Source organism: Littorina saxatilis, linkage group LG17 (assembly GCF_037325665.1).
Source record: "Littorina saxatilis isolate snail1 linkage group LG17, US_GU_Lsax_2.0, whole genome shotgun sequence".
Classification (NCBI taxonomy): Eukaryota; Metazoa; Mollusca; class Gastropoda; order Littorinimorpha; family Littorinidae; genus Littorina; species Littorina saxatilis.
In genome coordinates this window covers 71,474,408-71,496,748 of record NC_090261.1, presented here as the reverse complement: position 1 = coordinate 71,496,748, position 22,341 = coordinate 71,474,408, and the positions used below count along the sequence as shown (strand labels likewise).

At 44.6% G+C, this 22,341-nt stretch overlaps 1 protein-coding gene across 1 annotated transcript in view; it reads right to left on the bottom strand.

Annotated features, from left to right (window-relative positions):
• Positions 1-22,341, bottom strand: part of LOC138953689 (neuroglobin-like) — a 163,729-nt gene that overhangs the window by 101,724 nt on the left and 39,664 nt on the right. The window lies entirely within an intron of this gene.

The window sequence follows — 22,341 nt, the reverse complement described above, 5'->3', positions numbered from 1 at the left end:
AGCACCCTCTCGGTGCGTACGCTGGTCAGCCGCCTCTGCACAACGTTGGACACTCAACGACAAGCGTCACAGGCTCTCGCCCGCCTGATCTCGACCACACAGGTTGGTCCTATCACCTACCAGAGACAAGGGAAGGTGATGAGACGCAAGAACGACACACCTACTTCCCAGAAGAACGTCACCAACGCATGGACCACAGACGTTTTCAAGTTACCCCACCCTGTTTCCCCTATGATACCCACCTACATCCCAAACCAGAGCCTTTCGTGCCCACATTCCTGGACCCACATCAGACCACCCCCAAAGTTATTTGGGGAAACGAAAATGCAAGGCCCCCTGCGTACATGAACTTTGACAAGGAATGTCATGCAGATCGTCCATTTGCCTCTTACCCCCCGTCTGCGTACTACCAACGTCCACTTGCTACTCCTGCCAAGCAGGACACTCCTATGGACTCTCTCGCCAAAACCCTATCAGACGCTCTGATGATCAACCGCTTGCCGATGCAGGAGCCGTGCATTTTTGTTGGTGACCCTCTCCAATATCCAATTTGGAGATCGTCGTTTGCGTTTCTCATCGAGAGACAGAACATAACCAGCAGTGAGAAGTTATTGTATCTGCAACGGTACATCGGAGGTCAAGCAAGGGAGGCCGTGACCGGCTTCTTTCTGCTGAGAGAAGGTGATGCCTACGAGAGAGCCATGGAAGTGCTGGAAAATCGGTTCGGCAACTCATACGTCGTTTCGCAAGCTTTCCGGACCAAGCTGGACGAATGGACCCCAGTCAAAAGCAAGGATCCCAAGGGACTCAGAAGTCTGGCCGATTTCTTGCAGCAATGTTCCGTTGCTGCCCAGGAAGTTGGTGGACTGAGCATCCTGGATGATGCCCAGTACTTACGGAAGATCGTCGGAAAGCTCCCAGACTGGATGAGTCACAGATGGTCTAGAACAGTTGCTCGAACTAAGATTGAAAAGAAGAGGTATCCTCTGTTCAATGAACTCGTGTCGTTCGTTACTCTCGAAGCAGACATTTCTAACGACCCTGTTTTCGGCTTGACAAGTGCATCGGGGACACCAAGAAAGTTCACAACGAACCTGTCAACCCTGACAGAGGATGTCTCCGCATGTCTGCACTGTCAACTTCCGGACCATGACGCTGGGACATGTAAGGAACTCATAGAGAAGCCTCTGGTTGAGATACGAGATTTTCTGTTCAAGAACCGTATCTGTTACGGATGTCTCAGAAGTAAGGATCACCAGAGCCGTCAATGTATGCAGAAACAGACGTGCAAGAAGTGCAAGAAGGCTCATCCCACTTGTCTTCACGATGACAATTTCAAATATCAGAACAGTATGAGTGAAAACAAAGGGGCGAGTGAACACAAGAACAATTACCGTACCTCTGCTGCTGACGTTCAAGAGCCTCTGTCATCGTCGACCCCTACAGTGTCTGCTCTTAAGGCCAGCGAGGAAAACAGCATCGGTTTCACGTCTATGATCGTTCCCGTTCTCGTTTCCAGTGACTCTAACCCCAACGTAGAAGTGCTGACGTACGCACTACTGGACACTATGTCCAACGCCACTTTTGTAGTGCAGTCAGTGGCTGAAGAAGTTAAAGCCAAATCGCAGCCGACTACACTCAGGGTCTCCACACTGACTGAGGACAATGCTGTGGTCTCCGGCAGGAAGTACTCTGGATTGCGTGTCCGCTCTCCTACCTCCAGTGAGTTTGTCAGGCTCCCTTCTGCCATCTCACGACCTTATCTGACCGTTGACCCCACTCATATCCCCACCTCAGAGACTGTCAAAGCTTACCCACATCTCCAACACCTGTCTCCAAAACTGCCCCCCTTGTACCCTGACTGTGAAGCAGGCCTCCTCATCGGCTACGACTGCGCTGAAGCCCTCATGCCCCTAAACGTTGTCCAAGGACTGCCATTTGCAGTAGAGACTAAGTTAGGTTGGAGCATCGTCGGCAAGGCACCGCATTCCGTCGCCTTTGATGGCATAGCCTCGTCCATGCGCGTCATCGTCAAGCCAGGATCGAGGGAAGAAGAACGTGTAGCTCACGTCTACAAGGTACAGGTGGACGAAGTCTCGTGTACTGACCCATTACATGTTATGGAAAGAGACTTTGCAAGTGACTCAGGATCCATGTCCCAGGACGATGTAAAGTTCAAGAAGATCGTGAAGGTCAACGAAGCTGGTCACTTCGAGATGCTCTTACCATTTCGACCAGAGAAACCGTCCCTCCCCGACAACAGAAGTGCCGCAGTCAAGCATCTGAAGGGCCTGAAACGCCAGAAAAAACGAGGGTACCGTGATGACTGCGTCAAGGTCATGACATTAATCTTGTACGGGCTGATCGTGACGTGTTTTGCCTCTAGGGCAATCCACATTGAAACCCTGGATGACATGTCAAGTGATTCCTTCATCAACGCCCTACGCATTGTTGTCTCCATGCGAGGAAACATATCACGCATTTGGTGTGACAAAGGAACGAACTTTGTAGGTGCATGCAACGAGTTCAAACTGGCATGGAAGGAGATGGACTCTGAACGACTGACATCAAAGATGCTGGAAAGCAAATGTGAGTTCAAGTTCAACCCCCCTGCAGCTAGTCACATGGGTGGCGTTTGGGAGCGTCAGATCCGAACGGTACGCAGCATCCTGAATGGTCTTCTCAGAAGATCAGGCCAGCGTCTCACTACTTCATCACTTCGTACGTTCCTATACGAGGTGATGGCCATCGTGAACAGTCGACCACTGTCTGTCGAGTCATTGGAATCGGCAGATGGACCACGCCCTTTGACCCCCAACCACGTCCTCACCATGAAGTCAGGTGCCATCCTTCCGCCCCCTGGTGTGTTTGAAGATCCAGACCTGTACGCCAGGAAACGTTGGCGCTGTGTCCAGCGGATGGCAGACGAATTCTGGCTGCTATGGAAGAGCCAGTACCTTTCACTTTTGCAGAAACGTCGTGTCTGGCAACGTCCCCAGGCAAACGTACAGGTGGGAGATGTTGTTGTCTTGCATGACCAGAACTTGTGCAGATCAGAGTGGTGCATGGCTCGTGTAATCGAGGTGATGCCTGGATCTGATGGACTGGTCAGACGAGTGAAAGTGCATGTTGGAACAAAGGCTCTAGACAATCACGGCCGTCCCACTGGTGATAGTCGCATATTAGAGCGACCTATTCACAAAATGACTGTGTTAGTAGATCGTGAAAATCACGAAGACAAAGCTGTGTAGGCAAACTGAAAAAACATTGAACTTTGGAGTGTTTTTCCAATTTGACAGTTGTTGATTGTTGCGGTTTGTTTTTATACCAGATGATGTAACGGACATTTATGATTTAAGTGGTGCGTTTTTTATGCCGTCGAGTAAATGACTAGTGGCATTTAGTTGAAACAAGATGTGTTGAAACACTGAAAATGATTGAACCATAATATTGTTGTGTAAATGTTTTGCAACACAATGATTTTGAGTTGTAAATTTGAAATGTCTAAATCTGCGTTATTCTTCTTTTGATATAAGGAATATGTTTGTACAAAGGTTTTTGAAGTAAATTATATTAATATAATTTCCGGTGGGAGTGTGCATGCCGATGTGGCATGCAGTCACCTACTTTTGTTGTAATTACGTTTGCTCAAGCCATTGCACGATGTAAAAAGAAGTAAACCGTGTTTTTATTGTGGCACCTTGTTGTGACCCGTTTTGTGGAGCGTTAATATTTTTACGTGAGATTCACGTGCTCCTTGTTCAGTTGTTGTGACCTGGTTTTGGTCGGAGCGTCACAAACTGCGTTGTTTAGTCTTAGAACACCGTGAGATTCACGTGCTATTTTCCGTGTTTTGATTTTGAGGTGAGCCCTGCGAATCTGCGTTGCAAGTTTTAGAATACGTGTGACTCACGTGTTTTTAGCTTTGTGATGTCAGCTAGTTCCTTGATGTTCTTTCTGTTAAATATACCGTTTTAAGTTTTGGGCATGCACGGAGTGCGTGATCGGTTACTGATTGGTTGTAAAATAGTAGTTTCACCCGATTCTGTCTTAGGAATGTTGTTGGTTGGTCAATCCGGTGACCTTTGACTTTTGAATAACTATTCCATGTTAGGTTTTTGTTTCCATAAATACCGCTGCTTGACTCCTGTCTCGTCAGTCGATCTGAGGGTTTTAGGAAGCGTTTGGTTTTGATGTAAACGTATGAAGGTTATCAAGTGAACCAACGGAGTGTTTCTTATGTTTTAACGTCAACGTAATGTTCTTGGAGACAGTTGTTTCTCAAGTGTGAATCGTTTTGTGCCCTTCGTTTGTGAGGCAACACGTTTTTGGTACTGCTGGTCAACCCACACAGCGCATAAGGTAATTTTGTTGTTACTTGTTTGTGTTGTGTTTTGGTCGCCATTTTGTAATTACTTTGTGAGTTGTTTATGTATAACGTGAGTTGAAAGTCTGACTTGTTGTAGTGTTTCTTTATTGTGTGTTCAACTGTTCTAGTGTTGTGAACGTACAGCAATGTTTTGTAGACGCTAGAAAGTCGCTAATGTTTATAATGATAACTTGTGTTTTCTGTGGTTAACGAAGTTCGAAGTGAAACGTTTTCTCCGACTTTTTCAGCCTTACGTTGAAAGAATTTAGGTAAAAGAAGCTTGCGGTCTGTGGTGATCGTTTGTAAACGGGCTTATTTCTTGTAACGTTATTGAGGGAAAGTGGATGAGTAAATATCTTGTTTGTGACTTTGATTAACGCAGGAACGTTGTCGTTAGACTTTTTTGGTATGACAGTTTGCTTTGTATTCCTGGCCTGATGAGTCAACGTTTTTGTATTTTTCTGAAAGTAGCCATTTTGGTTTTAAACGTATGTATGCTAAGTTTCTTGAGTATTCTTAGTGCTTATGGTATTGTTGAACGTACGGAACGTAATTCTTTATTGTTGTTGAACGTACAGAACGTAACTCTTTATTGTTGTTGAAGGACTAACCAACGAGTGTTTGGTAATTGTAACTTTCTTGTCTGTTTGTCTTCGCCTGTCTTGTGATTGTTTATTTTTCTTGTATTTACTTCTCGTGTCTTGTTAATGCTTTTGATACTTTTGCCATGTCTAATAATTTGTTTTCTTTTCTCTTTTTCTTTCTGTCCATAAGTTTTTTACCGCAATACGTAGTATCGCAATACGTAGTACTGTACCTATATATATGCATTACTGATACCTAGTGTCAGATGTAAATTAATAAACCAGTACTTTTGCGCGTTATCGCTTGTAACCTGTGTTTGTCATTTCGTATGAACAATATGTAGTACCAGCCTCGCTCACGAAGGCGCGCACATTTACAGATGAGTCCCGCTTTTGCTTGGAACCTGCTGATGGTCGCATCCGTGTGGAGGCGTCGCGGAGAGCGCTTCGCAGAAGGCGCTGTTCTGGAACGACAGCGTTTTGGCGGAGGCTCTGTGATGGTCTGGGGAGGGATCAGCACACGTCTACGGACACCTCTGTACCAGGTAGTGGGCAACTTGACCGGTGTCCGCTACCGGCACCCTCATTTTTCAATAAAATTGATCGAAATTTTGGCCAAGCAATCTTCGACAAAGGCCGGACTTTGGTATTGCATTTTAGCTTGGAGGCTTAAAAATTAATTAATGACTTTGGTCATTAAAAATCTGAAAATTGTAATTAAAATTATATTTTTACAAAACGATCCAACATTACGTTCATCTTATTTTTCATCATTTTCTGATTCCAAAAACATATAAATATGTTATATTCGGATTAAAAACAAGCTCTGAAAATTAAAAATATAAAAATTATGATTAAAATAAAATGTCTGAAATCGATTTAAAAACAATTTCATCTTATTCCTTGTTGGTTCCTGATGTGTATGCCAACAAATAAAGATATCTCAACAGAGACCAAAAAATATCGTTGAAGCTGATTACTGCCGCTTTAACAGAGTGAACGGATCAGAACGCAGCTAGCTCCATCCTGATTCAATGTTAAAACAAGGACCGTTACTCGGAGGGCACGAAGATCGCGAGTATTTACACATTAATCCCAAAAGCCGCGGACAGCAAACTTCTCCGGAGTATTTCTCCCTTTTTGAATTGATTTCTAGCTGCTGCCAGCGACCTTCTCTTTGGCCAAAAATCAGGTATCAATCATGGTATGGGTGAGTGAGATGTATGGAGAGATTCTAGCTCTTTTTGTTAGTTTTTTGTAAGATTTTTTAAAGAGGATTTTGACAAGGGATCGAGCGTCTCTCTAAAACAAAAACATCAGGTATCATTCTTTGTTTGGGTTAGTGTAAATGTATGGAGAGATTGTAGCTCTTTTTAGTAGATGTTTTTAAAGAGGCAGAAATTAATATGTAAAGCGGCAGAAATTAATATGTAAAGCGCGGAGAGCACAGTTGTGGTTCGCGCTATATAAGCTCCCCATAATAATAATAATGTTGACAAGGGAGTTTCTCTAAAAAACAAAAATCAGGTATCAATCATAGTGTTGTAAGAATGTGTTTTTTTAAGAAAAGAGAATTTTGACTGGGAAGCGTCTTTCTGATGATGACGTATCAATTATTGTGGACGTTAGTGAGATGCATGGAGAGATTCCGGGTCTTTTTGTCAAATTCTTTTAAAGAGGATTTTGACTTGGGAGCTTCGTTAAAAAAAATCAGGTATCAGTCATTGTCTGGGTTAGTGAGATGTATGAAGAATATCTAGCTCTTTTTGTTAGGTTTTGTTAAAGAAGATTTTGACTAGGGAGCTTCTCTTTGAAAATCAGGTACATATCAATCCTTTTGTGGGTAAGTGAGAGATCCTAGCTTCTTTTTTATTTAAGATGATTTGACCACGGAGCTTCTGTGTGTGTTAGGGAGATATATATATAGAATTTAGTTATGTTGAGGGCTGTCTTTAGCTTAAAAATATGAGAACATTTAGGTAAGCGAGCTTCTGTCTCACTCAAAGTCGTGTGTCAATCATTGTGTGGGTTTAGGAAGTATATAGAGACGATAGGGTTCTCTGTAGAGCTGTCTTTGTGAGAGAGACAAAATAATAATACAAAATACATAACAATACAGGCTGCACAGAGTTTAAAAATAAAAGAAGGGAATAAGGTGTTGTTGCCTTTATTTGCTAGTGGATTTCATCATGCGATGTTTTGGTTGAAGATAATGAAAGGCTGTAAATTAATACCACTCTGGAAGTCTTCATTTGAATCTGTACCCACTCACATACATCTCTTGAAGGCGATGATTAGACTAAGCTTCCAGGGTATATTGCGACACATAAAGGCCAGCAAATATGATCAGACAATTTCTCGTTGGTAATGTAAGGTAAGGGAAGGGAAGGGAATATGCCCTTGTGCGGTGACATCCATTTTGTCGCCACCTGCATGTGCTTGTGCTTCTGAAGCCGTGAGTATTTCGCTGTGAATGTGGAATCTTAACCATGCGCATGCGTACACGCGGGGATGTTCTGTTTATCATGTCAAGACAAATATGCTATTTTTTTAAAACAGCATAAAAGAGTGAACGGCTTTTGTTCGACTCTCTCTCTCTCTCTCTCTCTCTCTCTCTCTCTCTCTCTCTCTCTCTCTCCCTCTCCTTCTCTCTCTCTCTTCCTCCCTCTTTCTTTCTCTCTCTCTCTCCTTCTCTCTCTATCCCTCTCTCTCTCTCTCTCTCTCTCTCTCTCTCTCTCTATCTCTCTCTCCTCTCTCTCTCTGAGTTCAAAACAATCTTTTTTTTTCAAAAACTGGAAGAAATTAAATGTTTGGCGCTGACAAAAAGGAATTCTTGCAAGCGGCGTGTCAACCATGAGTTGACAGTGGTGTTGTGGATCACCTGACAACCTAGGAACATTACCGTGAAATAGAGTTCCGGTGTCCTTTTAAGGTAATTACTGACTTGGAGCGAATTAATTCAAACCACCTGCAACACGGCTGACATGCAATGATTGAGGCGCTGCTAATGAGTTCTCTTTTTGAACCCTAACTCTGTCTGTCTGTCTGTCTGTCTGTCTGTCTGTCTGTCTGTCTGTCTCTCTCTCTCTCTCTCTCTCTCTCTCTCTCTCTCCCTTTGTTTCTCTCTCTATCTATCTCTCTCTCTCTATCTATCTCTCACTCTCTCTCTCTCTGTCTCTCACTCTCTGTCTGTCTCTCTCTCTGTCTCTCTCTCTGTCTCTCTCTCTCTCACTCTCTGTCTCTCTCTCTCTCTCTCTGTCTCTCTCTCGCTCTTTCTCTTTGCTCACTCGTCCCCACCCCCACCCCCCCTTACCCACAACGAAATAATTATTAGATGTTTTATTGTGATTGCTCTTCCCACTCTCTCCGAGTGTCTCTGTACATCTCTCTGACTATCAGTCTGTCTCTCTCGTCTCACACTGTCTCTGTACATCTCTCTGACTATCAGTCTGTCTCTCTCGTCTCACACTGTCTCTGTACATCTCTCTGACTATCAGTCTGTCTCTCTCGTCTCACACTGTCTCTGTACATCTCTCTGACTATCAGTCTGTCTCTCTCGTCTCACACTGTCTCTGTACATCTCTCTGACTATCAGTCTGTCTCTCTCGTCTCACACTGTCTCTGTACATCTCTCTGACTATCAGTCTGTCTCTCTCGTCTCACACTGTCTCTGTACATCTCTCTGACTATCAGTCTGTCTCTCTCGTCTCACACTGTCTCTGTACATCTCTCTGACTATCAGTCTGTCTCTCTCGTCTCACACTGTCTCTGTACATCTCTCTGACTATCAGTCTGTCTCTCTCGTCTCACACTGTCTCTGTACATCTCTCTGACTATCAGTCTGTCTCTCTCGTCTCACACTGTCTCTGTACATCTCTCTGACTATCAGTCTGTCTCTCTCGTCTCACACTGTCTCTGTACATCTCTCTGACTATCAGTCTGTCTCTCTCGTCTCACACTGTCTCTGTACATCTCTCTGACTATCAGTCTGTCTCTCTCGTCTCACACTGTCTCTGTACATCTCTCTGACTATCAGTCTGTCTCTCTCGTCTCACACTGTCTCTGTACATCTCTCTGACTATCAGTCTGTCTCTCTCGTCTCACACTGTCTCTGTACATCTCTCTGACTATCAGTCTGTCTCTCTCGTCTCACACTGTCTCTCTTTGTATCTATTTGTTTCTCTCCCTGTCTGTCTCTCTGTCCCCCTCTCTCTTCCTCTTTGCTCGCTCGTCTCCCCCCTTCCCACAACCAAATATTAGATGTTTTATAGCGATTTCTCTCCCCGCTCTGTCTGTCTCTGTACGTGTCTCTGCCTGTCTGTCTCTCTCCTCTCACTATCTCTCTCTCTCTTTGTGTCTATCTCTCTCTCTCTCTCTCATCCACGATCCCCATCTATAACCAAAAGAAGTTTTATCGCGATGTCAAACTCTCCTAACTTTGTTTGCAACACCGGTTAGGTACCGACGGTCTTGACATGAAAAGAATTCATTTCTCTCTTCAATTCTGTTTTGACCTTTTTCTCCTTCTTGCAATCTTTCTTTCGACTGTAACACGAAGCGAAAAAGTGCCAGCACTCCAAGCTATTTGTCGCCGCATGCAAGGCAATGAATCTTTCGCTCCGATTTAATTTACGGATTCAAAAACGCCTTCCGTCCATGCACTTAACCTTCAGGGAAAAAAGGGATGTTGAGATCCAAGGGCGTCTAGTGGTCCAGTGTGTGGAGCTTCGATTTTGAATTCCTTTCCAGTACTGCAACAGTTGTGCCCCGCCCCCGCCCCCGCCCCCAAGCCACCAAACACATAACATTCATATCCCTATCCCCCATTTCTTTCTGTTTCTGTATCTGTCTCTGTATGTCTGTTCATCCGTCTGCTTGCCTGTCTGTCTCTCTCTCTCTAGCTCTCACTCTCTCTGACTCTGTCTATCCCCCTCCCCCTCTACCCCCTCTCTCCCTCCCCCTCTTTCTCTCTCATTCTTTCGGTCTATCTCTCTCTCTCTCTCTCTCTCTCTCTCTCTCTCTTTCTACTCTCTGTCTTTGTCTCTCTCTGTCTGTCTCTGTCTCTGTCTCAGTGTCTCTGTCTGTCTCTCTCTCTCTCTCTCTCTTTCTACTCTCTGTCTTTGTCTCTCTCTGTCTGTCTCTGTCTCTGTCTCTGTCTCTCTCTCTCTCTCTCTCTCTCTCTCTCTCTCTCTCTCTGGTGTTGGTATGTTGGAAGAGTGCATTGCAGTTTATTATTGGCTTTGGGAGATGTTTATGTTATGTTATGCGGAGATTTAAATGGTAGAACTGCAGATTGTGTTCCAGATATTGTTCAAGATATAAGTGATTATGATTGTATTCGAACAAGTTTTGAAAAAGAGATGTGGAGATTATTTTTTGTTAAATATTCATAAGCCTATCCGGCGTGCCCTTGTTAGATTTAGATGTGGTGTATCTGAGATTGCTGTCCATTCACAAAGATATACATTTCATAATTTGGATAGTATGAATTGTCGGATGTGTCAGTCTTCACTTGAAGATGAAACCCATTTCCTGCTTCACTGCCCTGCACTTACAGATATCAGAGAATTGTATATTCTCCTGAGTTATTGTAGACATCCCTGTAGTTTCAAGATGGTCTTGTTAGTATCTTCCAGTAATATAACTGTTTTAAGGAATCTCGCCATATATTTGTATTTATCCCAAGACCTGCCTCTTTGTCTCTGTTAGCTGAGGAGGTGATTATTCTGAATTATTCCCCCTTCTGCTTCTTTACCTCTGTAAACTTGTAGAGCTAGTTATTTTTCGATAATGACCCAGCAACCAAACAAATAACGACCCAGCAACAGCCTGAATCCTCGATAGTGCAATGGGTTGAGAAGTTGTTCTGTTTCGGTACTACTTTTTGCGACTGAACAGTTCCGAACGCTCTAATGTACGAAGTATACATCTCTGGAGCAAACAATACAAACATACCGCATTTAAATTAACAACTACAGGCCTGAACACATGAATCTCCATATAAAATCCATGAGTTCGGTTGTTTTCTGAATCTAGATCTGCCGTGCTCAAACGTTCATCACAAGCAATTTCACAAGGCAAGTAACTCATACTTTGTCTAGCGACAAGAGTAGTTCCCCTTCTTTTCACTCAGTTTCTTCGACAACAGACTGCAATCCGACGGTCAGTTTTCAACAATATTTCATTTAATAAACAGATCACACGCAACCAAATGCACACATCTCATCAATTTAAACAACATAAAGCGGTTTCATACACTATTTTTCCCAGAAAACTGAACTTCATACAGTTTTTAACGTTGGAACACGGGTGCAAAAGTTCGTCTGCTAGTCACATTTGACGAAAGAACATTATCCTAAGCGATACCAAAACATATATACAGAACACACAATATCTGCCTTTGCTGCCACAGCAGAATAACAGCATATCTGTGTACTTGATTTTAGTCCAAAATAGGAAAACTGACAAGAAGTGTTAACAGAATGGAATGATTTGCACGGAACTATACAACCGCGCATTAATCGATCGCCTGCGCAGGTTGACTGGTTGAGTGAATAGGATTCGATCAAACTTTCGCAAAAAAACCTCCTCTTTTCTTTGAATAACTGAAGAAAGGAGGAATAAAGAGGTTACACACCTCGTCTCAGTGATTACAAAAAATAATGGTCTCAGTTCGCGGTCATGAAAAAGCTCGCTAAAGCTCGCATTTTTCATGATCCGCTAACTTCGACCATTATTTTTAATAATCACTGAGACTCGGCATGTAACCTCTACTTATCCATCACAACCATATGGATAACCCATCACAACCGAGTTTCGATCTCAACTGTCATTGGTCATTGTCTTTGATTTCAGAGTACAATTGAATAATTTATAGAGGTCATCTGCATATTCAGAGTTTACAGATGGACTACTTATGAAATGAGAGAGAGAGAGAGAGAGAGAGAGAGAGAGAGAGAGAGAGAGAGAGAGAGAGAGAGAGAGAGAGAGAGAGAGAGAGAGAGAGAGAGAGAGAGAGAGAGAGAGAGAGAGAGAGAGAGAGAGAGAGAGAGAGAGAGAGAGAGAGAGAGAGAGAGAGAGAGAGAGAGAGAGAGAGAGAGAGAGAGAGAGAGAGAGAGAGAGAGAGAGAGAGAGAGAGAGAGAGAGAGAGAGAGAGAGAGAGAGAGAGAGAGAGAGAGAGAGAGAGAGAGAGAGAGAGAGAGAGAGAGAGAGAGAGAGAGAGAGAGAGAGAGAGAGAGAGAGAGAGAGAGAGAGAGAGAGAGACAGAGACAGAGAGACAGAGAGAGAGAGACAGAGAGAGAGACAGACAGAGAGAGAGGCAGACAGAGAGAGGGGATCGGAGAGAGAGAGAGAGAGAGAGAGAGAGAGAGAGAGAGAGAGAGAGAACACAACCCAGTCATCTGGTAGTTCGAAAACTCAATCTGAAACTGACCACAGGCGGAAGGTATCGTCCACTGGACGACTACTATCACAGAAAGACTACAAGGTACGTCACTCACCTTCGAGTCTTCTGTGTTCTTGGAGTCGCTTCCTGGGGAAAAATATTGTTCAAGACGGTTTGCCTCTTCCTACAGTCTGTGTAAGGTCAAATAAATACAGTTGAATGATTGTTTGAACTATATGCACCTTTAGTTTTCAGCTTCCGTTCGCTGCAGGTTGTTTTTAACCATCATTTGGACGAATCTTCGTTTGCGAGCCGATAATATCCACACGGCGTCTAATTATGCATCCGCACCGAATATGCATACCAGCGCTCATTGGTCTAAAACATATGTAAATATTGTGCGGCAAAGGGAAGCTACCCACGGGAGTTTTCACTTTCGGTATTAGTGAAGAACCGTTTGCCACTTCATTCAAAATGAGGAAAACGTTTCAGTCGACCAATGAAAATAATCATCGAATATCCTGTTATTAACCAATGAGCGCTGGTATGCATATTCGGTGCGGATGCATAATTAGACGCTGTGTGCATATTAGCGGCTCGCAAACGAAGATTCGTCCAAATGATGGTTAAAAACAACCTGCAGCGAACGGAAGCTGAAAACTAAAGGTGCATATAGTTCAAACAATCATTCAACTGTATTTATTTGACCTTACACAGACTGTAGGAAGAGGCAAACTGTCTTGAACAATATTTTTCCCCAGGAAGCGACTCCAAGAACACAGAAGACTCGAAGGTGAGTGACGTACCTTGTAGTCTTTCTGTGATAGTAGTAGTGCAGTGGACGATACCTTCCGCCTGTGAACTGACATCGATTGTCGAAGGCATGCCTGCGGTGCATAACTCTGGAAAAGTTGTCGTAGCTGGGAACCCGTTGAGATCCATTCCAACGCCAAAAAAATTATCAGAAGAGTCACCATGAAGTCAAATCAAACGTTAGGTTTTCTCATTTGGTTATTTGCTTTGGCTTTAAGTGTATTGCTTCGATTGATAGCTGAATCTGCTTGCAACCGTGCTGTTCAAGACTGTTCGAACTGTCGTCTGCTAGACGGGCTTGTGTGAATCCGAGTCGAGTAAACTGCGGGGTTCAGCGACAAATGAGGGAGTGGCATCAAAATGAAAAGACAAGTCGCGTAAGGCGAAAATACAATATTTAGTCAAGTAGCTGTCGAACTCACAGAATGAAACTGAACGCAATGCCATTTTTCAGCAAGACCGTATACTCGTAGCATCGTCAGTCCACCGCTCATGGCAAAGGCAGTGAAATTGACAAGAAGAGCGGGGTAGTAGTTGCGCTAAGAAGGATAGCACGCTTTTCTGTACCTCTCTTTGTTTTAACTTTCTGAGCGTGTTTTTAATCCAAACATATCATATCTATATGTTTTTGGAATCAGGAACCGACAAGGAATAAGATGAAAGTGGTTTTAAATTGATTTGGAACATTTAATTTTGATAATAATTTTTATATATTTAATTTTCAGAGCTTGTTTTTAATCCGAATATAACATATTTATATGTTTTTGGAATCAGCAAATGATGGAGAATAAGATAAACGTAAATTTGGATCGTTTTATAAATTTTTATTTTTTTTTACAATTTTCAGATTTTTAATGACCAAAGTCATTAATTAATTTTTAAGCCACCAAGCTGAAATGCAATACCGAAGTCCGGGCTTCGTCGAAGATTACTTGACCAAAATGTCAACCAATTTGGTTGAAAAATGAGGGCGTGACAGTGCCGCCTCAACTTTCACGAAAAGCCGGATATGACGTCATCAAAGACATTATCAAAAAAATGAAAAAAACGTTCGGGGATATCATACCCAGGAACTCTCATGTCAAATTTCATAAAGATCGGTCCAGTAGTTTGGTCTGAATCGCTCTACACGCACGCACGCACACACGCACGCACACACATACACCACGACCCTCGTTTCGATTCCCCCTCGATGTTAAAATATTTAGTCAAAACTTGACTAAATATAAACAAGTCGCGTAAGGCGAAAATACAATATTTAGTCAAGTAGCTATCGAACTCACAGAATGAAACTGAACGCAATGCAACGCAGCAAGACCGTATACTCGTGGTCCACCGCTCACGGCATAGGCAGTGAAATTGACAAGAAGAGCGGGGTAGTGGTTACGCTATGCTCAAGGAGTACTGTATCAGAGGAGATGCACTGCGCATTTCCAGCCTCAGCTAGCAAAGGCCAGTCTTATCGCTGGCTGACTGGCTCGCTGCACGCGGCATTTGGTACTACTTGTCTCGCGACGACTGACCCGCGGATGAATCTTTGCTTAGTTGAAATCAGTATTTTCGATATTAGTATGAAGTTTAAAGACCATTAAGACCATTAAAACCTTATTTTGAAACACGTTTTATTAGAATTTGTCACCGTTATGATGATTTTGTTGGTTTGAAACGCGCACTCTGTTATGTAGCTCATGTATCAGGAACCGGAAGTAAGCATTATTGTTGATGGCGGCATTTTGGATGAATTGTTTACAAATTACTTTCTGTGGATTTATGGATACTTAAACAGTGTTTTTTCGATGTTTGGATTCTGGGATGTTTGCTACAGATCTTATGTATGTTGTATGAATAGAAAATGGTGAATAAGTGTGGTATAGTAGGTGTAATGTTGTTGGTGTTGAGTGCGAGAGAGTTTATACAGCAGCACAAGCACACGTGAACATGAGGCTGATCCAGTTCAACAGTGTAATATCAACATAGAAAGGCACAGATTTGTGGTGTGAAGTCGTTGGACCTCGTGCAGACATCGCATGTAAAGTTCCCGGATGTACATCTAGATCCTGCGCAAAGATGCGCAAAAGCCTAGGACACTACATCCCTCCTCACCTCTGAATAAAAACACATTTGTAAAACTCCGTTGAAAACAAAGCTGAAAAATAAAACAAGTAATACATCTCTGACCGACACTTAGGTGAGATAGGATGAAGTGAAATTAAAATAAAAGAAACGCATGCAAACTTTAAATTTTAAAACTAACAAATGAAGCAAAAGTCATTTCGCAAAATTGAATCCGCAAAGGTCATTCATAGTCTTGCAAGTACTGTGGCAGACGCTGCACCCTGGACGACCTTCTGGGTAAGTCAGGCGGTGGCTCAGGTGACTCAGGTGGGCAGGTATCAAACTGTGGCACAGTGGGTTCTACATCTTCCGGCTCTGCATCAGGACTGACTTCGGGCGGCTCTGCATGAGGAGGCATTTGCAACGGGACCTTCTTGAAGAACGAGGAGTTGCGTGTGACCTTGCGACCCCCTCCATCAGCAGTGACCATGGACCCTTTGCGTGAGGTCACTTTCATGGGGGTTGGAGAGTAGTGAGGGCAGAGTTTGTTTTCTGGGCGCTGTCGGACGAGAACTGGGTCACCGACTTGAATGTCAGGTTCTGTAGCTCTGCGCTTCACATCAGCATATTCCTTCATCTTCTTTTTGTTGACTTCATCCTGAAGTCGGATCTTCTTGTCAAGCTTTGTAGGGGACGTCTTCTTGCTGATTTCAGGCAGCTTGATTTTCATCTTCCTGTTGAAGAGCGCTTCAGCGGGGCTCACCCCAGTCGTGCTGTGGGGAGTTGCACGATAGTTACGCAGAAACCGATACAGTTCCTGCTTCCAGGCTTTCTTCTCCACTTGTGCTGCCTGGACGGTCTTCTTGATGGTGGACATGAAGCGTTCAACACCTCCGTTTGCTTGAGGCCACAGAGGTGTAACTTTGCGATGCTGAAATCCCAAGTAGTCTGCAAACTGTGCAAAGTCATGGCTGTTGAAAGGCGGACCATTGTCGGACTTGACAATGTCTGGGACGCCGTGGCGAGCAAATATTGCATCAAGTTTTGGGACTGTAGCCTTGGCGCTGGTCGAAGTGAGGATTTCAACCTCTGGAAACCTGGAATAAGCGTCAATAGCAACAAGGAGGTATTCTCCAGAGGGGAAAGGTCCACAAAATCAATGCTGACTTCGGACCAGGGACGATCTGGAAGGGAGGTCATCTTGAGGGGTTCTGCGGGGTGATCTGGGGTTGTCGAGAGACAAGCAAGGCAGGACTGGACTTTCGTCTCGACAAGACGATCGATGTGAGGAAACCACACTTTTTCTCGTACGAGCTGCTTCGTTTTGACCATACCCTGATGGCCTTCGTGGGCAATATCGATTGCTCGTGACTGTAGGCTTCTAGGGATCACAATTCTACTCGAACGCAGGAGGACGTTGTGTTCGTCACTGAAGGAAAGTTCATCTCGGACAGTCTTGAAGATGTTGAACGAAGTGATGTCAATGTCAAAGTCATGCGGTGTGCACCACTGTCCGGACTTGAGAGCTCTAGTTACTGCTTTGAGCGTTGGGTCAGTTTTCGTTGCTTCAGTGATTTCTTGCAGAGTCATGGCCTTGGGGACAGTGTGACTCAACAGGAAGCTGATATATTCGTCTGCTACTTTAGACTCATGACGTGTAGTAGCGTTGGCGTTTTCAGTGGGATGACGACTGAGATAGTCAGCTGGGTTGTCACTCCCAGGTCGATACTTGAGAGTGAAGTCGTACGCTTGCAGTCGAAGATTCCATCGTTCGATGCGACTCGAGGTTCTTGATGTGGGCTTGTTGTAGATTCCCTCTAGTGGCTTGTGATCTGACAACACTGTGAAGTGATGACCGAAGAGGTAGAGATGATAGTGTTCGCACGCCCAGACGACTGCAAGGGCCTCTCGCTCCGTTTGAGAATATCTGGACTCCACGTCTGTCAGCGCACGGCTGGCGTAAGAGATGATGTGTGACATATGCTTGTCGCGTTGTGTAAGAACAGCTCCGATGCCGAAAGGACTGGCATCCACCAGGACCTCTGTTTCAAGGTTGGGGTTGAAGTAGGACATCGTTTTCACTCCTGTTAGTTCAGTCTTAAGACGGTTAAAGGCGGCTTCTTGGTCTGGACCCCATGTCCATTCCACGTTGCTCTTGGTCAGATCTCTCAAAGGTTTTGTGATGTTGGCGTAGTCAGCGATGAAACGTGAGACGTAGTTGGTGAGACCGAGGAAGCTCCGGACTTCTTTGACGTTGGTTGGAGTCTTCATGTTTTGAATCGCTGTCACCTTCTTGGGGTCTGGGGAGACGCCCGTCTTGCCGAACATGAAGCCATAGAACTCAATCTGATCCTTGTTGAATTCACACTTGCCTTTGTTCAAAGTGAGATTCTTCTCCAAGAGCCTGTCGAACACCCGTTTCAGCGCTTGATCATGTTCTTCTTGGCTCTTGCCGTAGATGAGGATGTCATCTGATGTGTTGAGAGAACCAGAAATGTCTGTCAGCAGTTCAGCGATGTGATTTTGGAAAATCTCAGCTGCAGACGTGACACCAAAGTTCAGGCGTTTGTAGCGGCGAAGCCCTACATGTGTTGAGAACGTTGTTATGTTGCGCGATTCTTCATCCAACTCCAACTGATGATAGCCAGAGTTAAGGTCAAGCTTGGAGAAGACAGTGGCTTGGTTGAGCTTTGACAAGATGTCGTCAATCGTAGGCATGATGTGACGTGTTCTCTTGATGGCTTGATTCGGAAGGCGCATGTCGACGCAGATGCGAATCTCTTCTGGCTTCTTCGGCTTCGGTGCGACGACGATCGGAGACACCCAGGGCGTTGGGCCGTCTACCTTTTCAATGACATCAAGCTGCTCGAGTCGTTTGAGTTCAGCTTCAACTTTCTTCCTCAGGTGAAAAGGGATTCGACGATGAGGTTGCGCTGTGGGCTGAACTGACTCATCTACGTAGAATTTGACCTTGACATCTTTCAGCTTCCCCATCCCTTCAAAGAGTTGAGGAGTGTCTTCGACAAGATGATCAGCGACCGTTTGGGGTGGTGCTGATGTTGATGTGGCAAACGTGTAGTGTAGGAGTTCAAGTTCTTGTGCTGTCTTTGCGCTGAGAAGATTTCCACATCTGGCGTGTGGTGTTGACTGAACAACAAAGAAGGTCGTGGTGACCCTGGTCTTCTTGTACGACACTGTCGTCTCGAAGGTTCCTCTGACCTTGAGCGGCTGGCTGGAGCCGTAGGCAAAGATGTTGGTGGAGGTTGGCTTTATTTTCAGCGCTGGGGCATTGATTTTCCGGAACACGTCGTCATCGAGGATGTTCACTGATGCCCCCGTGTCGATGAAGAAGGGAACGGACTCCCCGTACATTTGAAGGTTGACTTTGGGCGTCTTGCTAGTGACAGATGAGACCCCATAGGCATACTCTGACTCTGAGCGTTCTGAGTCTGACGAATGTTGACTGGGTGAATCTGCCCGTGTGTTGATCATGCGAGCGTCGTGCGATGCGTTGGAACGACCTTGAGGTTTCGAGCGACAGACCTTGGCAAAATGTCCCATCTTCGAACAAGATCTGCATTGTTTGTCGCGAGCGGGGCAGCTCATTCTTGAGCGACAATGACCTCCACACCAAGCGCAAGGACGAGAACTGGTTGTTCCTCCGTGTTGGTGTGACCATGTCTGACCACGGTTTTCTTGAAACGGCTGCTGCTGACTCTGAGTGTTGCTTCTTCGTCCGCCTTGCTGGGGGTGCTTGTTTCTGTAGACTGCATTCACAGCCTCGTCAGCTTCCATTTCTGTTGCTTGTACGTCAGAAATTTCAAGTGATCTTGCTGTCTTGAGAAGATTCTCTAACTCCATTTCATCTCGCAGACCTCGGCGGCGCAGGCGTGTTGAGGTGCAGCCTTGCAAGATTTGACTCTTGAGTTCACGATCTGTGTTGGTGAAGTCACAAGTTGCAGCAAGAAGTCTGAGTCTTGTGCAAAAGTTGTCAACAGTTTCACCAGGTTCTTGTTTCATCTGACGAAATTTGAAAACCTCAAACTCAACATTCTTCTTTGGTTCAAAGTAGGTTGATAGAGATGTCTTGACTTTGGCGTATGAATCATCAGCATTGCCCTCATCTTCTCCCTTCTGTGCAGCCGAAAATGATTCAAAAATGTCAAAGACTTCCTCCCCAGCATAGTGGAGCAGTAGAGCTTGCTTTCTGGCACCATCAGTAATGTTCATTGCTGTGAGCAACACTTCGAATCGTTTCAGCCATTTCTTCCATCTTTGGCCTACTGTGTGTTCAGTGGAGGATGAAAAGACAACAAACTTGTCGAAAGTTGGAAGAGCAGTAGCCATGTCGACAGGTGCAGCAATATTTAAGTCTAGATTTACTGCCGCTTCGTCGTTGTAACTGACTGTTCGGCGTACCACAGTGACAGCGTGACGTCACTTACCTGTGTGTCGATCTATTTTCACTGTTTTTCTCGCCGGAATGACTCGTCGCCAGTGTAATGTTGTTGGTGTTGAGTGCGAGAGAGTTTATACAGCAGCACAAGCACACGTGAACATGAGGCTGATCCAGTTCAACAGTGTAATATCAAAATAGAAAGGCACAGATTTGTGGTGTGAAGTCGTTGGACCTCGTGCAGACATCGCATGTAAAGTTCCCGGATGTACATCTAGATCCTGCGCAAAGATGCGCAAAAGCCTAGGACACTACAGTAGGGTGTAACGGGAACTACAACAAGAACAACACGTGCCGTGCGTTCAAACTTCCAACTGATGCAGCCGAGAGACAGACTTGGATTAATGTACTGCCTCCACGTAAAGATTTTGTGATCGACCCTGACAAGTTCTTCGTTTGTGAGAGGCACTGGAGCGAAGGCTACGAAGTTCATACGTTTCCTGGAGGTCGCACACGACCTAAGCATCCGCCGAGTGTCTTCCCTCAAATCCCAAAATCGTGCATGCCAACGCCGAAAGCTCAACCAAGATCCACGGATGTTACAAACGTTGAACTTCTTGAAGCAAGGCAACTGGAACATTTGAGGAAAGTGGATGGAATTGAAACCTTCGCAAGTTTCAATCCTGAGAAAACTCTGAGAAAAACATACAAAGACGTGATCATTACAAGATCCGAAAAACAGTTTGTGTGTGTCTTCATGAAAGAGGATTTTAGTGAAGCAAATCTTTCTGTTATTGTTGAAAACAGACAGACTCTGACTTGCCCTGTAACTCTCAAAGCGTTCAAAAACGGAATCAGAGTGCCTCTTGGAAATTTTCTCCATCCTAACAATGGGTTCAATTCCTACCAGGTAATAGGTAACAGGTGTGTGTGTGTGTGTGTGTGTGTGTGTGTGTGTGTGTGTGTGTGTGTGTGTGTGTGTGTGTGTGTGTCTGATGGTACGTGTGAATACATGCGTGTTACTGTGTTTGGTTCAGTGTGTGTGTGTGTGTGTGTGTGTGTGTGTGTGTGTGTGTGTGTGTGTGTGTGTGTGTGTGTGTGACAATGTATGTGCCGTTTGAGTGTGTCAATCACTTAATGATTTTATGTGCGCACATGTGCATGTGTGTGTGTGTGTGTGTGTGTGTGTGTGTGTGTGTGTGTGTGTGTGTGTGTGTGTTCCTAAGTCTAAGCATCTTGTCTTACCTTATAATTACAGATGTTCTATGATGCTGTCCGGCGGGCTTTGAACTCTGATCTTACATGCGACCCTATACTTGAGAAAGTTGTGACAGATCTGAGAGCACATTCTAATACATGTGAGTGCTGTAGAGACAATCAGAAAGGACAGAAGCTAGCCTTTCTCACTCATCAGCTTGAACTTTTGTGGAAGAAAGAGTACACAATTAAAGACTACTGCTTCGCAATAGAATCTTTCCCAAACTGTAAGTATGAGCATTTGAGGGAAATATTGGTTCTCCCAAGCAAAAGGAAACTCCAAGAAATCGTTTCATCAGTGAACATTTCTCATGTGTTGGAAAAAACATTCAAAGAAGTGAAGGTAGATCAACAGAAGAATGTGTTTCTGTTGGTTGATGAAATCAAGATCAGACCAACACTTTCTTTCTCTGGGGGAGCGTTGATTGGGATGGCCAAAAACAATGAAGAATGCAGAGCTACCTCCATGCTTTGTGTGATGATGAGGGCACTACATGGGGGGCCAAGCGTTATGGTTTCGGTTACACCAGTCCACAGACTCACTGCTGGCTTCCAATTTGCAGTTGTGAGAGAAGCAGCTCTCTGTGTCGAAAAAGCAGGTGGGATTGTCCTGGGTTCCATAACTGACAACCACAAGATTAACCAGCTATACTGCAAACAATTCCCTGGATTCAGCGAGTCAACAGGGAAAGGTGAGCATCTACTGGATAGTCAGCGGGACTGGTTTCTCTTGTTTGATACCGTCCATCTTCTAAAGTGCATCCGAAACAACTGGATTACAGAGAAAACAAAGACCCTAAAGCTCAGTCATCTGAGAGCGGAATTTGATCAAGTGATTGAAGTTTACAATGCTGAGAAAGGGAGTATTCTGAAAACCACCACACTCACTCAAGCCGCTGTTCGTCCATCTAAGCTTCAGCTTCAGAACGTGCAGCATGTGCTCAAGGTGTTCAGTGAGAAGGTTGTAGCTGCCCTCAGACTCAAGAAATTTGACGCCACAGCTGATTTCATCCAGACTGTCCTGAACTGGTGGAATACCGTCAACGTTGACAGGAAGGGGCAGGACATCAGATTCAACGATCCATCCAGAGCTGTCCAAGTCAAAGGATCTTGTTCACTTGACTTCTATTTGGATCTGTTCAAAAAAGCTGACGCAGGCCAGGGACCATTGCGTGTACAATGTTTTACACACGACACAAAGAGGGCATTGATCCAAACCATGGCGGGACTGAAGGGAGTATGTGTTCACCTCCTGGAACAAAAACAGTTCCAGTATGTGCTTCTGCGTGAGCTCCAGAGTGACAGGCTCGAGGGTGAGTTTGGGGTCTATAGGCAGTCAACCGGAGCTAACGCCTTCTTGACAAGTGCGGATGTGTTCAATGATAGAGAGCTCCTTGGCTATGCTGCATAGCACTCTTTTCTGTACCTCTCTTCGTTTTAACTTTCTGAGCGTGTTTTTAATCCAAACATATCATATCTATAT